The sequence below is a fragment of the Cherax quadricarinatus genome, chromosome 38 (genome assembly GCF_038502225.1).
Source record: "Cherax quadricarinatus isolate ZL_2023a chromosome 38, ASM3850222v1, whole genome shotgun sequence".
Taxonomy (NCBI): domain Eukaryota; kingdom Metazoa; phylum Arthropoda; class Malacostraca; order Decapoda; family Parastacidae; genus Cherax; species Cherax quadricarinatus.
Window position 1 is genome coordinate 3,425,772 of NC_091329.1, and position 18,539 is coordinate 3,444,310.

At 48.7% G+C, this 18,539-nt stretch overlaps 1 protein-coding gene across 2 annotated transcripts in view; it reads right to left on the reverse strand.

Annotated features, from left to right (window-relative positions):
* Positions 1-18,539, reverse strand: part of LOC128692987 (T-box transcription factor T-like) — an 86,689-nt gene that overhangs the window by 56,270 nt on the left and 11,880 nt on the right. Inside the window, exon 1 of one of the 2 annotated variants that reach the window (XM_053782407.2) lies at positions 13,802-13,857. The exons of the other annotated variant lie outside the window; for it this stretch is intronic. The gene's annotated coding sequence lies outside the window, so the exon portion shown is untranslated. Of the gene's footprint in view, positions 1-13,801; positions 13,858-18,539 lie in introns of those variants that run through there. 2 annotated transcript variants of the gene reach the window in all.

Here is an 18,539-nt window from a genome sequence, read left to right on the forward strand (position 1 = left end):
AACACAATGAAATATATTTTTTTTCGTTAGGTTCAGAATAATGTTTGCGAAATTATTGAATACACAAATTTTCGCTTGTCTTATTCAGCAAGAAGAGCGTTGATATTTAAGCTAAAATCGCAAGTTTTACCAATTCGACCCTTAATCTTCCCTTGAAGACCCCTGCCATCTTTTCCTGAAGATCCCTCCCACCTTCCCTTCCACTAAACACCCCTCCCACCTTCCCTTCCACTGAAAATCCTCCCACCTTCCCTTCAACTGAACACCCCTCCCACCTTCCCTTTCACTAAAAACCCTCTCACCTTCCCTTCAACTGAACACCCCTCCCACTTTCCCTTCCACTGAAAATCCTCCCACCTTCCCTTCCACTGAACACCCCTCCCACCTTCCCTTCCACTGAAGACCCTCTCACCTTCCCTTCCACTGAAGATCCCTCTCACCTTCCCTTCCACTGAAGGCCCTCCCACCTTCCCTTCCACTGGAGACCCCTCCCACCTTCCCTTCCACTGAAAACCCTCCCAACTTCCCTTCCACTGAAGACCCTCCCACCTTCCCTTACATTGAAAATCCTCCCACCTTCCCTTCCACTGAACACCCCTCCCACCTTCCCTTCCACTGAAGACCCTCTCACCTTCCCTTCCACTGAAGATCCCTCCCACCTTCCCTTCCACTGAAGACCCTCCCACCTTCCCTTCCACTGGAGACCCCTCCCACCTTCCCTTCCACTGAAAACCCTCCCACCTTCCCTTCCACTGATGACAATCCCACCTTCACTTCCCCTGAAAACCCCTCTCACCTTCCCTTCCACGGAAGACCCTTCCACTTTCCTTCTACTGGAGACCCCTCCCACCTTCCCTTCCACTGAACACCCCTCCCACTTTCCCTTCCACGGAAGACCCTCCCACCTTCCCTTCCACTGAACACCCCTCCCCATTCCCTTCCACTGAAGACCCTCCCACCTTCCCTTCCACTGAAAACCCTCCCACCTTCCCTTCAACTGAAGACCTTCCCACCTTCACTTCCCCTGAAAACCCCTCCCACCTTCCCTTCCACGGAAGACCCTTCCACCTTCCTTCCACTGGAGACCCCTCCCAGCTTCCCTTCCACTGAACACCCCTCCCACCTTCCCTTCCACGGAAGACCCTCCCACCTTCCCTTCTACTGAACACCCCTCCCACCTTTCCTTCCACTGAAAACCCTCCCACATTCCCTTCCACTGAACACCCCTCCCCCTTCCCTTCCACTGAAGATCTCTCCCACCTTCCCTTCCACTGAAGACCCCTCCCACCTTACCTTCCACTGAAGACCCCTCCCACCTTCCCTTGCACTGAAGATCCCTCTCACCTTCTTTTCCACTGAAGATCCCTCCCACCTTCTCTTCCACTGAAAATTCCTCCCACCTTCCTTTCCACTGAAGACCCCACCCACCTTCCCTTCCACTGAAGATCCCTCCCACCTTGCCTTCCACTGAAAACCCCTCCCACCTTCAATTCCACTGAAGATCCCTCCCACCTTCCCTTCCAATGAAGACCCGTCTCACCTTCCCTTCCACTGAACACCCCTCCCACCTTCACTTCCACTGAAGATCCCTCCCACCTTCCCTTCCACTGAAGATCCCTCCCACTGAAGATACCTCCCACCTTCCCTTCCACTTAAGACTCTTCCACTTTTCCTTCCACTGAACACCTCTCCCACCTTCCCTTCCACTGAAGATCCCTCCCACTTTCCCTTCCACTGAAGACCCCTCCCACTGAACACCCCTCCCACCTTCACTTCCACTGAACACCCCTCCCACCTTCCCTTCCACTGAACACCGCTCCTGCCTTCCCATCCACTGAAAACCCTCCCACCTTCCCTTCCACTGGAGACCCTTCCCACCTTCCCTTCCACTGAAAACCCTCCCAACTTCCATTCCACTTAAGACCCCTCCCACCTTTCCTTCCACTGAACACCCCTCCCACCTTCCCTTCCACTGAACACCCCTCCCACCGTCCCTTCCACTGAAGATCCCTCCCACCTTCTCTTTCACTGAACACCCTTCCCACCTTCCCTTCCACTGAAGATCCCTCCCACTTTCCCTTCCACTGAACACCCTTCCCACCTTCCCCTCCACTGGAGACCCCTCCCACCTTCCCTTCCACTGAACACCCCTCCCACTTTCCCTTCCACGGAAGACCCTCCCACCTTCCCTTCCACTGAACACCCCTCCCCCTTCCCTTCCACTGAAGACCCTCCCACCTTCCCTTCCACTGAAGACCCTCTCACATTCCCTTCCACTGGAGACCCCTCCCACCTTCCCTTCCACTGAAAACCCTCCCACGTTCCCTTCAACTGAAGACCTTCCCACCTTCACTTCCCCTGAAAACCCCTCCCACCTTCCCTTCCACGGAAGACCCTTCCACCTTCCTTCCACTGGAGACCCCTCCCAGCTTCCCTTCCACTGAATACCCCCTCCCACCTTCCCTTCCACGGAACACCCTCCCACCTTCCCTTCCACGGAAGACCCTTCCACCTTCCTTCCACTGGAGACCCCTCCCAGCTTCCCTTCTACTGAACACCCCTCCCACCTTTCCTTCCACTGAAAACCCTCCCACCTTCCCTTCCACTGAAGACCCTCCCACTTTCACTTTCTCTGAAAACCCCGCCCACCTTCCCTTCCAGGTAAGACCCTTCCACCTTCCCTTCCACTGAAGATCCCTCCCACCTTCCCTTCCACTGAAGACCCTCCCACCTTCCCTTCCACTGAACACCCCTCCCCTCTTCCCTTCCACTGAAGATCCCTCCCACCTTCCCTTCCACTGAAGACCCCTCCCACCTTCCCTTCCACTGAAGACCCCTCCCACCTTCCCTTACCTGGAGGTTACCTGGAGGTTATTCCGGGGATCAACGCCCCCGCGGCCCGGTCCATGACCAGGCCTCCCGATGGATCAGGGCCTGATCAACTAGGCTGTTACTGCTGGCCGCACGCAGTCCAACGTACGAGCCACAGCCCGGCTGATCCGGCACTGACTTTAGGTATCTGTCCAGCTCTCTCTTGAAGGCAGCCAGGGGTTTATTGGCAATTCCCCTAATGCTTGATGGGAGGCTGTTGAACAGTTTTGGGCCCCGGACACTTATGGTGTTTTCTCTTAGTGTACCAATGGCGCCCCTACTTTTTATTGGGGGCATTTTGCATCGCCTGCCCAGTCTTTTACTTTCGTAGGGAGTGATTTCTGTGTGCAGATTTGGGACCATTCCTTCCAAGATTTTCCAAGTGTAGATTATGATATATCTCTCCCTCCTGCGTTCCAACGAGTACAAGTCAAGTGCTTCCAAGCGTTCCCAGTAGTTAAGGTGCTTGACAGAACTTATACGTGCAGTAAAGGATCTCTGTACACTCTCTAGATCTGCGATTTCACCTGCTTTGAATGGAGATGTTAATGTACAGCAGTATTCCAGCCTAGAGAGAACAAGTGATTTGAAAAGGATCATCATGGGCTTGGCATCTCTCGTTTTGAAAGTTCTCATTATCCATCCTATCATTTTCTTTGCACGTGCGATCGTGGCACTGTTGTGATCCTTGAAAGTGAGATCCTCAGACATTACTACTCCCAGGTCCCTTACATTATTTTTCGCTCTATTGTATGGCCGGAGTCAGTAGTATACTCTGTTCTAGTTATTATCTCCTCCAGTTTTCCATAACGGAGTAGTTGGAATTTGTCCTCATTGAACATCATATTGTTTACCGTTGCCCACTGGAAAACTTTGTTTATATCTTCTTGGAGGTTAACCGCGTCCTCAGCAGATGACAGCCTCATGCAGATCCTAGTATCATCCGCAAAGGATGATACAGTGCTGTGGTGTATATCTCTGTTTATGTCTGATATGAGGATAAGGAATAAGATGGGGGCGAGTACTGTGCCTTGTGGAACAGAGCTCTTCACTATGGCAGCTTCCGATTTAACTCTGTTGACCACTACTCTTTGTGTTCGATTTGTTAGGAAAGTTGAAGATCCATCTCCCCACTTTCCCAGTTATTCCTTTAGCACGTATTTTATGGGCTATTACGCCATGATCGCATTTGGCAAATGCTTTTGCAAAGTCTGTGTATATTACATCTGCATTCTGATTTTCTTCCAGTGCATCCAAGGCCATGTCATAGTGATCCAGTAGTTGTGAGAGGCAGGAGCGACCTGCCCTGAACCCATGTTGCCCTGGATTGTGCAGATTTTGGGAATCCAGGTGATTTGCAATCCTGCTTCTTAGCACTCTTTCAAAGATTTTTATGATGTGGGACGTCAGAGCTATTGGTCTATAGTTCTTAGCTAATGCTTTGCTGCCACCTTTATGGAATGGGGCTATATCCGTTGTTTTAAGTGACTGTGGAATTTCACCCATGTCCAAGCTCCTCCTCCATAGTGTACTTAGGGCACGCGAGAGGGGTTTCTTGCAGTTCTTAATGAAAACAGAGTTCCACGAGTCTGGGCCCGGGGCTGAGTGCATAGGCATGTTGTCAATGACTTTTTCGAAATCTATCGGAGTTAGGGTAATGTCGGAAATCTGGCATACATTTATGGAGTTTTGAGGCTCATTCATGAAGAAATCATTTGGGTCGTCGATCCTCAGACCAATTAGTGGTTCACTAAACACAGAGTCGTACTGGGATTTCAATATTTCACTCATTTCCTTCTTGTCATCTGTGTAAGTCCCATCCTGTCTGAGTAAGGGCCCGATACTAGATGTGGTATTTGCCTTGTTTTTGGCATATGAAAAGAAATATTTTGAATTTCTTTCAATTTCACTAATAGCCTTGCACTGAAGATCCCTCTCACCTTCCCTTCCACTGAAGATCCCTCCCACCTTCCCTTCCACTGAAAATTCCTCCCACCGTCCTTACCACTGAAGACCCCTCCCACCTTCCCTTCCACTGAAAACCCCTCCCACCTTCCCTTCCACTGAAGATCCCTCCCACCTTCCCTTCCACTGAAGACCCGTCTCACCTTCCCTTCCACTTAACACCCCTCCCACCTTCACTTCCACTGAAGATCCCTCCCACCTTCCCTTCCACTGAAGATCCCTCCCACCTTCCCTTCCACTGAAGATACCTCCCACCTTCCACTTAAGACCCTTCCACTTTCCCTTCCACTGAACACCTCTCCCACCTTCCCTTCCACTGAAGATCCCTCCCGCTTTCCCTTCCACTGAAGACCCCTCCCACTGAACACCCCTCCCACCTTCACTTCCACTGAACACCCCTCCCACCTTCCCTTCCACTGAAAACCCTCCCAACTTCCCTTCCACTTAAGACCCCTCCCACCTTCCCTTCCACTGAAGATCCCTCCCACCTTCCCTTCCACTGAAAACCCTCCCAACTTCCCTTCCACTTAAGACCCCTCCCACCTTTCCTTCCACTGAACACCCCTCCCACCTTCCCTTCCACTGAACACCCCTCCCACCTTCCCTTCCACTGAAGATCCCTCCCACCTTCTCTTCCACTGAACACCCCTCCCACCTTCCCTTCCACTGAAGATCCCTCCCACTTTCCCTTCCACTGAACACCCCTCCCACCTTCCCCTCCACTGAAGATCCCTCCCACCTTCCCTTCCACTGAACACCCCTGCCACCTTCCCTTTCACTGAACACCCCTCCCACTGAACACCCCTCCCACCTTCCCTTCCACTGAACACCCCTCCCACCTTCCCTTCCACTGAAGACCCCTCCCACCTTCCCTTCCACTGAAGACCCTCCCACCTTCCCTTCCACTGAAAGGTCACAATATATCTGATGTGTGGATCTTGTTTGTGAAGGAAGATCTGGCTGCGTCATCCTGCGGTTGTAAACCTCTGACGTCATCAACCCCCCCTATTCCCCACACTGCCCATTCCCCACCACCATCATCATCATCACAATGGCTCATTGGGGGTTGCCATCATGTTTCCTCCCAGAGAATGGGAGACAACATCCCTCCCATCCTCAGCTTACCATCAACATCTGGTTGATCTCCCAGTCCCACATGATGTTGTGTGTGACTCTTATGAGTTTAGCGCTTCCCCCATTAATGTTGTGCTATTGCTATTTGTCTTCTTCTTTCTCCTCTTCATTCTCCCCATCCTCTTAATCCTTATCTTCTTCCAAGAAGGGTAGAAAGAAGAGAATTTCGTAAAAATAGTAGAGAGGGAACCTAGGAGAATGAGAGAGGACCCAGGAGACAGACCTGTGCTTCCTCTCATCAATGTTATCTAAGACAACAGATGTCTCCTTCGAGTGTCATCTTCACAAGTACTAAGGTTATCCTCTGTAGTAAGTTCTAGCAAGGTCATACTTGACCTGTTTAGCAAGTTGTAGCAAGGTTATTCTTGACCTGTTCAGTAAGTTGTAGCAAGGTTATTCTTGACCTGTTCAGTAAGTTGTAGCAAGGTTATTCCTAACTTGTTTAGTAAATTCTAGCAAGGTTATTCTTGACCTGCTTAGCAAACCTTTTTTTCTTCTTTGATTAACCGTGTTTGATTACCTGTGTGTGCGTAATGACCTGTTTGTATGCTTGGCAATGTGTCTCCTCACTGCTGGTGTTGTATGCTTGACACTGCCTCCTCACTGCTGGTGTAGTATGCTTGGCAATGTGTCTCCTCACTGCTGGTGTAGTATGCTTGGCAATGTGTCTCCTCACTGCTGGTGTTGTATGCTTGACACTGTGCCTCCTCACTGCTGGTGTTGTATGCTTGACACTGTGCCTCCTCACTGCTGGTGTTGTATGCTTGGCAATGTGTCTCCTTACTGCTGGTGTTGTATGCTTGACACTGTGCCTCCTTACTGCTGGTGTTGTATGCTTGGCACTGTGCCTTCTTACTGCTGGTGTTGTATGCTTGACACTGTGCCTCCTCACTGCTGGTGTTGTATGCTTGACACTGTGCCTCCTCACTGCTGGTGTTGTATGCTTGGCAATGTGTCTCCTCACTGCTGGTGTTGTATGCTTGACACTGTGCCTCCTTACTGCTGGGGTTGTATGCTTGACACTGTGCCTCCTTACTGCTACTGTTGTATGCTTGACACTGTGCCTCCTCACTGCTGGTGTTGTATGCTTGACACTGTGCCTCCTCACTGCTGGTGTTGTATGCTTGACACTGTGCCTCCTTACTGCTGGGGTTGTATGCTTGACACTGTGCCTCCTCACTGCTGGTGTTGTATGCTTGACACTGTGCCTCCTCACTGCTGGTGTTGTATGCTTGACACTGTGCCTCCTTACTGCTGGTGTTGTATGCTTGACACTGTGCCTCCTTACTGCTGGTGTTGTATGCTTGACACTGTGCCTCCTTACTGCTGGTGTTGTATGCTTGACACTGTGCCTCCTTACTGCTGGTGTTGTATGCTTGGCACTGTGCCTCCTTACTGCTGGTGTTGTATGCTTGGCAATGTGTCTCCTTACTGCTGGTGTTGTATGCTTGACACTGTGCCTCCTCACTGCTGGTGTTGTATGCTTGGCAATGTGTCTCCTTACTGCTGGTGTTGCATGGTTGACACTGTGCCTCCTTACTGCTGGTGTTGTATGCTTGACACTGTGCCTCCTTACTGCTGGTGTTGTATGCTTGACACTGTGCCTCCTCACTGCTGGTGTTGTATGCTTGACACTGTGCCTTATTACTGCTGGTGTTGTATGCTTGACACTGTGCCTCCTCACTGCTGGTGTTGTATGCTTGGCACTGTGCCTCCTCACTGCTGGTGTTGTATGCTTGACACTGTGCCTCCTCACTGCTGGTGTTGTATGCTTGGCACTGTGCCTCCTTACTGCTGGTGTTGTATGCTTGACACTATGCCTCCTCACTGCTGGTGTTGTATGCTTGGCACTGTGCCTCCTCACTGCTGGTGTTGTATGCTTGGCACTGTGCCTCCTCACTGCTGGTGTTGTATGCTTGGCACTGTGCCTCCTTACTGCTGGTGTTGTATGCTTGACACTATGCCTCCTCACTGCTGGTGTTGTATGCTTGGCACTGTGCATCCTCACTGCTGGTGTTGTATGCTTGACACTATGCCTCCTCACTGCTGGTGTTGTATGCTTGACACTGTGCCTCCTCACTGCTGGTGTTGTATGCTTGACACTATGCCTCCTCACTGCTGGTGTTGTATGCTTGACACTGTGCCTCCTCACTGCTGGTGTTGTATGCTTGACACTGTGCCTCCTTACTGCTGGTGTTGTATGCTTGACACTATGCCTCCTTACTGCTGGTGTTGTATGCTTGACACTGTGCCTCCTCACTGCTGGTGTTGTATGCTTGACACTGTGCCTCCTCACTGCTGGTGTTGTATGCTTGACACTATGCCTCCTCACTGCTGGTGTTGTATGCTTGACACTGTGCCTCCTTACTGCTGGTGTTGTATGCTTGACACTGTGCCTCCTTACTGCTGGTGTTGTATGCTTGACACTGTGCCTCCTTACTGCTGGTGTTGTATGCTTGGCACTGTGCCTCCTCACTGCTGGTGTTGTATGCTTTACACTATGCCTCCTCACTGCTGGTGTTGTATGATTGACACTGTGCCTCCTCACTGCTGGTGTTGTATGCTTTACACTGTGCCTCCTCACTGCTGGTGTTGTATGCTTGGCACTGTGCCTCCTCACTGCTGGTGTTGTATGCTTTACACTGTGCCTCCTCACTGCTGGTGTTGTATGCTTGACACTATGCCTCCTCACTGCTGGTGTTGTATGCTTGACACTGTGCCTCCTTACTGCTGGTGTTGTATGCTTGACACTGTGCCTCCTCACTGCTGGTGTTGTATGCTTGACACTGTGCCTCCTCACTGCTGGTGTTGTATGCTTGACACTGTGCCTCCTCACTGCTGGTGTTGTATGCTTGGCACTGTGCCTCCTTACTGCTGGTGTTGTATGCTTGGCACTGTGCCTCCTTACTGCTGGTGTTGTATGCTTGACACTGTGCCTCCTTACTGCTGGTGTTGTATGCTTGACACTGTGCCTCCTTACTGCTGGTGTTGTATGCTTGACACTGTGCCTCCTTACTGCTGGTGTTGTATGCTTGACACTGTGCCTCCTCACTGCTGGTGTTGTATGCTTGGCACTGTGCCTCCTCACTGCTGGTGTTGTATGCTTGGCACTGTGCCTCCTTACTGCTGGTGTTGTATGCTTGACACTATGCCTCCTTACTGCTGGTGTTGTATGCTTGACACTGTGCCTCCTCACTGCTGGTGTTGTATGCTTTACACTGTGCCTCCTCACTGCTGGTGTTTTATGCTTGACACTGTGCCTCCTCACTGCTGGTGTTGTATGCTTGACACTATGCCTCCTTACTGCTGGTGTTGTATGCTTGGCACTGTGCCTCCTTACTGCTGGTGTTGTATGCTTGGCACTGTGCCTCCTTACTGCTGGTGTTGTATGCTTGACACTGTGCCTTCTTACTGCTGGTGTTGTATGCTTGACACTGTGCCTCCTTACTGCTGGTGTTGTATGCTTGACACTGTGCCTCCTTACTGCTACTGTTGTATGCTTGACACTGTGCCTCCTTACTGCTGGTGTTGTATGCTTGACACTGTGCCTCCTTACTGCTGGTGTTGTATGCTTGACACTGTGCCTCCTTACTGCTGGTGTTGTGTGCTTGACACTGTGCCTCCTTACTGCTGGTGTTGTGTGCTTGACACTGTGCCTCCTTACTGCTGGTGTTGTATGCTTGACACTGTGCCTCCTTACTGCTGGTGTTGTATGCTTAACACTGTGCCTCCTTACTGCTGGTGTTGTGTGCTTGACACTGTGCCTCCTCACTGCTGGTGTTGTATGCTTAACACTGTGCCTCCTTACTGCTGGTGTTGTATGCTTGACACTGTGCCTCCTTACCGCTGGTGTTGTATGCTTAACACTGTGCCTCCTTACTGCTGGTGTTGTATGCTTGACACTGTGCCTCCTTACTGCTGGTGTTGTGTGCTTGACACTGTGCCTCCTTACTGCTGGTGTTGTATGCTTGACACTGTGCCTCCTTACTGCTGGTGTTGTATGCTTGCCGCTGTGCCTCCTTACTGCTGGTGTTGTATGCTTGATACTGTGCCTCCTTACTGCTGGTGTTGTATGCTTGGCACTGTGCCTCCTCACTGCTGGTGTTGTATGCTTGACACTGTGCCTCCTTACTGCTGGTGTTGTATGCTTGACACTGTGCCTCCTCACTGCTGGTGTTGTATGCTTGGCACTGTGCCTCCTTACTGCTGGTGTTGTATGCTTGACACTGTGCCTTCTTACTGCTGGTGTTGTATGCTTGACACTGTGCCTCCTTACTGCTGGTGTTGTATGCTTGACACTGTGCCTCCTTACTGCTACTATTGTATGCTTGACACTGTGCCTCCTTACTGCTGGTGTTGTATGCTTGACACTGTGCCTCCTTACTGCTGGTGTTGTATGCTTGACACTGTGCCTCCTTACTGCTGGTGTTGTGTGCTTGACACTGTGCCTCCTTACTGCTGGTGTTGTGTGCTTGACACTGTGCCTCCTTACTGCTGGTGTTGTATGCTTGACACTGTGCCTCCTTACTGCTGGTGTTGTATGCTTAACACTGTGCCTCCTTACTGCTGGTGTTGTATGCTTAACACTGTGCCTCCTTACTGCTGGTGTTGTATGCTTAACACTGTGCCTCCTTACTGCTGGTGTTGTATGCTTGACACTGTGCCTCCTTACTGCTGGTGTTGTATGCTTGACACTGTGCCTCCTCACTGCTGGTGTTGTATGCTTGGCACTGTGCCTCCTTACTGCTGGTGTTGTATGCTTGACACTGTGCCTCCTTACTGCTGGTGTTGTATGCTTGCCACTGTGCCTCCTTACTGCTGGTGTTGTATGCTTGACACTGTGCCTCCTTACTGCTGGTGTTGTATGCTTGGCACTGTGCCTCCTTACTGCTGGTGTTGTATGCTTGCCACTGTGCCTCCTCACTGCTGGTGTTGTATGCTTGGCAATGTGTCTCCTCACTGCTGGTGTTGTATGCTTGACACTGTGCCTCCTTACTGCTGGTGTTGTATGCTTGACACTGTGCCTCCTTACTGCTGGTGTTGTATGCTTGACACTGTGCCTCCTTACTGCTGGTGTTGTATGCTTGACACTGTGCCTCCTTACTGCTGGTGTTGTATGCTTGACACTGTGCCTCCTTACTGCTGGTGTTGTATGCTTGACACTGTGCCTCCTTACTGCTGGTGTTGTATGCTTGACACTGTGCCTCCTTACTGCTGGTGTTGTATGCTTGACACTGTGCCTCCTTACTAGTAGGAAAGTGTTCAACTTTCGTGAGAATTTGTTATGAAATGCAGTTAATGTTGGTGACGACGCTGATACTGCTGACGCCGCCGCGGCTGATGTTTCTCATATAATTATCTGCACTGTAGCACATAAATGCAAATATATTACGTTGTGTAACCTGCACGAACTGTATCTTCGTAGACAACAAGAGCACTTCACCACTCCACTGAAGTTGTGGTCATTTAATATCACATATATTTAAGTCTTTTAAGATAAGAACACAAGAAAGAACAGTGCAGCAGGAAGCCTACTGGCCCATATACTATGCCCATAAACTATGCACGATTAGGGTCACAAGTGACATGGTTCTTAGCCAAATTGATAAATTAAAACCTAACAAATCCCCAGGCCCTGATGAACTGTATGCAAGGGTTCTAAAGGAATGTAAAGAGGAGCTTAGCAAACCTCTGGCTAATCTTTTCAATATATCACTACAGACTGGTATGGTGCCAGGTAAGTGGAAAATGGCAAATGTGATATCTATTTTCAAAGCAGGGGACAGGTCCTTAGCTTCGAACTATAGACCAATAAGCCTAACCTCCATAGTGGGAAAATTTATGGAATCAATAATTGCCAAGGCAGTTCGTAGCCACCTTGAAAAGCACAAATTAATCAACGAATCTCAGCATGGTTTTACAAAGGGGCGTTCCTGCCTTACGAATTTATTAACTTTTTTCACTAAGGTATTTGAGGAGGTAGATCATGGTAATGAATATGATATTGTGTATATGGACTTCAGTAAGGCTTTTGACAGGGTCCCACATCAGACTATTGAGGAAAATTAAGGCACATGGAATAGGAGGAGAATTTTTTTCCTGGATAGAGGCGTGGTTGACAAATAGGCAGCAGAGAGTTCGCATAAATGGGGAGAAATCAGAGTGGGGAAGCGTCACGAGCGGTGTTCCACAGGGGTCAGTGTTGGGCCCCCTGTTGTTCACAATCTACATAAACGACATTGATGAGGGCATAAAGAGCGACATAAGCAAGTTTGCCGATGACACCAAAATAGGCCGTCGTATTCATTCTGACGAGGACATTAGAGCACTCCAGGAAGATATGAATAGACTGATGCAGTGGTCGGAGAAGTTTAATATAGACAAATGCAAAGTTTTAAATGTTGGACAGGAAAATAACCATGCCACATATAAACTAAATAATGTCGATCTTAATATTACGGATTGCGGAAAAGATTTAGGAGTCCTGGTTAGCAGTAATCTGAAACCAAGACAAGAGTGCATAAATGTTCACAATAAAGCTAACAGAATCCTTGGCTTCATATCAAGAAGCATAAATAATAGGAGTCCTCAGGTTGTTCTTCAATTCTATATATCCTTTGTTAGGCCTCATTTAGATTATGCTGCACAGTTTTGGTCACCGTATTACAGAATGGCTATAAATGCTCTGGAAAACGTACAAAGGAGGATGACAAAGTTGATCCCATGTATCAGAAATCTTCCTTATGAGGATAGACTGAGGGCCCTGAATCTGCACTCTCTAGAAAGACGTAGAATTAGGGGGGATATGATTGAGGTGTATAAATGGAAGACAGGAATAAATAAAGGGGATATAAATAACGTGCTGAAAATATCTAGTCTAGACAGGACTCGTAGCAATGGTTTTAAGTTGGAAAAATTCCGATTCAGGAAGGATATAGGAAAGCACTGGTTTGGTAATAGAGTTGTGGATGAGTGGAACAAACTCCCAAGTACAGTTATAGAGGCTAAAACGTTGTGAAGTTTTAAAAATATATTAGATAAATACATGAGTGGGTGTGGGTGGGTGTGAGTTGGACCTGATTAGCTTGTGCTACTAGGTCAGTTGCCGTGTTCCTTCCTTAAGTGAATGTGACCTGACCTGACTAGGTTGGGGCATTGGCTTAAGCCGGTAGAAGACTTGGACCTGCCTCGCATGGGCCAGTAGGCCTGCTGCAGTGTTCCTACTTTCCTATGTTCTTATGTTCTTATACTAGGCCAGTAGGGCCACTAACCAATAGGACCACTAGCCAGAATATTTGACCAACCCATTTTCAGTGCCACCACATGAAGTTACTCACCAGCAATCCCTTCCTTAACTGTCAGTAATAATTCATATCACAAGTTGTACCGGGAGGGTGTTCTGGGGGGGGGGGTCAACGCACCCGGAGCCCGGTCCACGACCAGCCCTCGCAGTGGACCAAGGCCTGATTAACCAGGCTATTACCGCTGGCCGCAAACAGTTCAACGTACGAACTACAGCCCGGCTGATCAGGTACTGACTTGAGGTGTCCCGTGGCCTGGTAGGCAAAGCTCTCGCTTCACACTCTGAGTGTCCGTGGCTCGATCCCCGGTACGGGTGGAAACATTAGGACGTGTTTCCTTAAGACACCTGCTGTCCATGTTCACCTATCAGTAAAATGGGTACCTGGGTGTTAGTGGACTGGTTTGGGTCACATCCTGGGGACAAAATTGACCTAATTTGCCCGAAATGCTCTGCATAACAACTGGCTTTCTATACAGTAAGTCACTAATGTCAACTAGTCCTGTATAATTTGTACATGTACCTGTTTACCTCGAGAGTTCCGGGAGTCAACGCCCCCGTGGCCCGGTTTGTGACCAGGCCTCATAGTGGATCAGGGTCTGATCAACCAGGCTGTTACTGCTGGCTGCACGCAATACAAATAGATTATTATTATTATTATTATTATTATTATTATTATTATTATTATTATTATTATTATTATTATTATTATTATTATTATTATTATCTAACTAGTTATATATACTGATGGATTTACGCAGGAATCTGCTGGCAGGGCTGCATCTGCTCTTGTTGGTAGCAAACTAACACCGTGTGTGTAGCAACCTAACACTGTGTGTGTAGCAACCTAACACTGTGTGTGCAGCAACCTAACACTGTGTGTGTAGCAACCTAACACTGTGTGTGTAGCAACCTAACACTGTGTGTGTAGCAACCTAACACCGTGTGTGTAGCAACCTAACACTGTGTGTATAGCAACCTAACACTGTGTGTAGCAACCTAACACTGTGTGTGTATAGCAACCTAACACTGTGTGTGTAGCAACCTAACACTGTGTGTGTGTAGCAACCTAACACTGTGTGTGTGTAGCAAAATAACAGTGTGTGTAGCAACCTAACACTGTGTGTGTAGCAACCTAACACTGTGTGTGTAGCAACCTAACACTGTGTGTGTAGCAACCTAACACTGTGTGTGTAGCAACTTAACACTGTGTGTGTAGCAACCTAACACTGTGTGTGTAGCAACCTAACACTGTGTGTGTAGCAACCTAACACTGTGTGTGTAGCAACTTAACACTGTGTGTGTAGCAACTTAACACTGTGTGTGTAGCAACTTAACACTGTGTGTGTAGCAACCTAACACTGTGTGTGTAGCAACTTAACACTGTGTGTGTAGCAACCTAACACTGTGTGTGTAGCAAAATAACACTGTGTGTAGCAACCTAACACTGTGTGTGTAGCAACCTAACACTGTGTGTGTGGCAACCTAACACTGTGTGTGTAGCAACCTAACACTGTGTGTAGCAACCTAACACTGTGTGTATAGCAACCTAACACTGTGTGTGTGTAGCAACCTAACACTGTGTGTGTAGCAACCTAACACTGTGTGTGTAGCAAAATAACACTGTGTGTGTAGCAACCTAACACTGTGTGTGTAGCAACCTAACACTGTGTGTGTAGCAACCTAACACTGTGTGTGTAGCAACCTAACACTGTGTGTGCAGCAACCTAACACTGTGTGTGTAGCAACTTAACACTGTGTGTGTAGCAACTTAACACTGTGTGTGTAGCAACCTAACACTGTGTGTAGCAAAATAACACTGTGTGTAGCAACCTAACACTGTGTGTATAACAACCTAACACTGTGTGTGTAGCAACCTAACACTGTGTGTGTAGCAACTTAACACTGTGTGTGTAGCAACCTAACACTGTGTGTGTGTAGCAACCTAACACTGTGTGTGTAGCAACCTAACACTGTGTGTGTAGCAACCTAACACTGTGTGTAGCAACCTAACACTGTGTGTAGCAACCTAACACTGTGTGTGCAGCAACCTAACACTGTGTGTGTAGCAACCTAACACTGTGTGTGTAGCAACCTAACACTGTGTGTGTAGCAACCTAACACTGTGTGTGTAGCAATTTAACACTGTGTGTGTAGCAACTTAACACTGTGTGTGTAGGAACCTAACACTGTGTGTGTAGCAACCTAACACTGTGTGTGTAGCAACTTAACACTGTGTGTGTAGCAACTTAACACTGTGTGTGTAGCAACTTAACACTGTGTGTGTAGCAACCTAACACTGTGTGTGTAGCAAAATAACACTGTGTGTAGCAACTTAACACTGTGTGTGTAGCAACCTAACACTGTGTGTGTAGCAACCTAACACTGTGTGTAGCAACCTAACACTGTGTGTATAGCAACCTAACACTGTGTGTGTGTAGCAACCTAACACTGTGTGTGTAGCAACCTAACACTGTGTGTGTAGCAAAATAACACTGTGTGTGTAGCAACCTAACACTGTGTGTGTAGCAACCCAACACTGTGTGTGTAGCAACCTAACACTGTGTGTGTAGCAACCTAACACTGTGTGTGCAGCAACCTAACACTGTGTGTGTAGCAAGCTAACACTGTGTGTGTAGCAACCTAACACTGTGTGTGTAGCAACCTAACACTGTGTGTGTAGCAACCTAACACTGTGTGTGTAGCAACTTAACACTGTGTGTGTAGCAACTTAACACTGTGTGTGTAGCAACCTAACACTGTGTGTAGCAAAATAACACTGTGTGTAGCAACCTAACACTGTGTGTATAACAACCTAACACTGTGTGTGTAACAACCTAACACTGTGTGTGTAGCAACTTAACACTGTGTGTGTAGCAACCTAACACTGTGTGTGTGTAGCAACCTAACACTGTGTGTGTAGCAACCTAACACTGTGTGTGTAGCAACCTAACACTGTGTGTAGCAACCTAACACTGTGTGTAGCAACCTAACACTGTGTGTGCAGCAACCTAACACTGTGTGTGTAGCAACCTAACACTGTGTGTGTAGCAACCTAACACTGTGTGTGTAGCAACCTAACACTGTGTGTAGCAACCTAACACTGTGTGTGTAGCAACCTAACAGTGTGTGTGTAGCAACCTAACACTGTGTGTAGCAACTTAACACTGTGTGCAGCAACCTAACACTGTGTGTAGCAACCTAACACTGTGTGCAGCAACCTAACACTGTGTGTAGCAACCTAACACTGTGTGCAGCAACCTAACACTGTGTGTAGCAACCTAACACTGTGTGCAGCAACCTAACACTGTGTGTAGCAACCTAACACTGTGTGTAGCAACCTAACACTGTGTGCAGCAACCTAACACTGTGTGTAGCAACCTAACACTGTGTGTAGCAACCTAACACTGTGTAGCAACCTAACACTGTGTGCAGCAACCTAACACTGTGTAGCAACCTAACACTGTGTAGCAACCTAACACTGTGTAGCAACCTAACACTGTGTAGAAACCTAACACTGTGTGCAGCAACCTAACACTGTGTGTGTAGCAACCTAACACTGTGTGTAGCACCCTCACACTGTGTGCAGCAACCTAACACTGTGTGTAGCAACCTAACACTGTGTGTAGCAACCTAACGCTGTGTGCAGCTAACACTGTGTGCAGCAACCTAACACTGTGTGCAGCAGCCTAACCTAACACTGTGTGCAGCAACCTAACACTGTGTGTAGCAACTTAACACTGTGTGCAGCAACCTAACACTGTGCAGCAGCCTAACACTGTGTGCAGCAACCTAACACTGTGTGCAGCAGCCTAACACTGTGTGCAGCAGCCTAACACTGTGTGCAGCAACCTAACACTGTGTGCAGCAGCCTAACACTGTGTGCAGCAGCCTAACACTTTGTGCAGCAACCTAACACTGTGTGCAGCAACCTAACACTGTGTGCAGCAGCCTAACACTGTGTGCAGCAACCTAACACTGTGTGCAGCAGCCTAACACTGTGTGCAGCAACCTAACACTGTGTGCAGCAACCTAACACTGTGTGCAGCAGCCTAACACTGTGTGCAGCAACCTAACACTGTGTAGCAACCTAACACTGTGTAGCAACCTAACACTGTGTAGCAACCTAACACTGTGTAGCAACCTAACACTGTGTGCAGCAACCTAACGCTGTGTAGCAACCTAACACTGTGTGCAGCAACCTAACACTGTGTGCAGCAACCTAACACTGTGTGTAGCAACCTAACACTGTGTGCAGCAACCTAACACTGTGTGCAGCAACCTAACACTGTGTGCAGCAACCTAACACTGTGTGCAGCAGCCTAACACTGTGTGCAGCAACCTAACACTGTGTGCAGCAACCTAACACTGTGTGCAGCAACCTAACACTGTGTGCAGCAACCTAACACTATGTGCAGCAGCCTAACACTGTGTGCAGCAACCTAACACTGTGTGCAGCAGCCTAACACTGTGTGCAGCAGCCTAACACTGTGTGCAGCAACCTAACACTGTGTGCAGCAGCCTAACACTGTGTGCAGCAGCCTAACACTGTGTGCAGCAACCTAACACTGTGTGCAGCAACCTAACACTGTGTGCAGCAGCCTAACACTGTGTGCAGCAACCTAACACTGTGTGCAGCAGCCTAACACTGTGTGCAGCAACCTAACACTGTGTGCAGCAACCTAACACTGTGTGCAGCAGCCTAACACTGTGTGCAGCAACCTAACACTGTGTGCAGCAACCTAACACTGTGTGCAGCAGCCTAACACTGTGTGCAGCAACCTAACACTGTGTGCAGCAACCTAACACTGTGTGCAGCAACCTAACACTGTGTGCAGCAGCCTAACACTGTGCAGCAGCCTAACACTGTGTGCAGCAACCTAACACTGTGTGCAGCAGCCTAACACTGTGTGCAGCAGCCTAACACTGTGTGCAGCAACCTAACACTGTGTGCAGCAGCCTAACACTGTGTGCAGCAACCTAACACTGTGTGCAGCACCCTAACACTGTGTGCAGCAACCTAACACTGTGTAGCAACCTAACACTGTGTGTAGCAACCTAACACTGTGTGCAGCAACCTAACACTGTGTGCAGCAACCTAACACTGTGTGCAGCAACCTAACACTGTAGGAACACAATGCTCTCACTCTGTTCCGTGGTTGTATGTTCGATAACGTCGCATCCCGTGTGAACGCTTGCAGTGTTCACTCTACCTGTGCGTTGACAGGGAAGCGCTAAACTCTCAGGGACCACACGACGACTGAGGTAA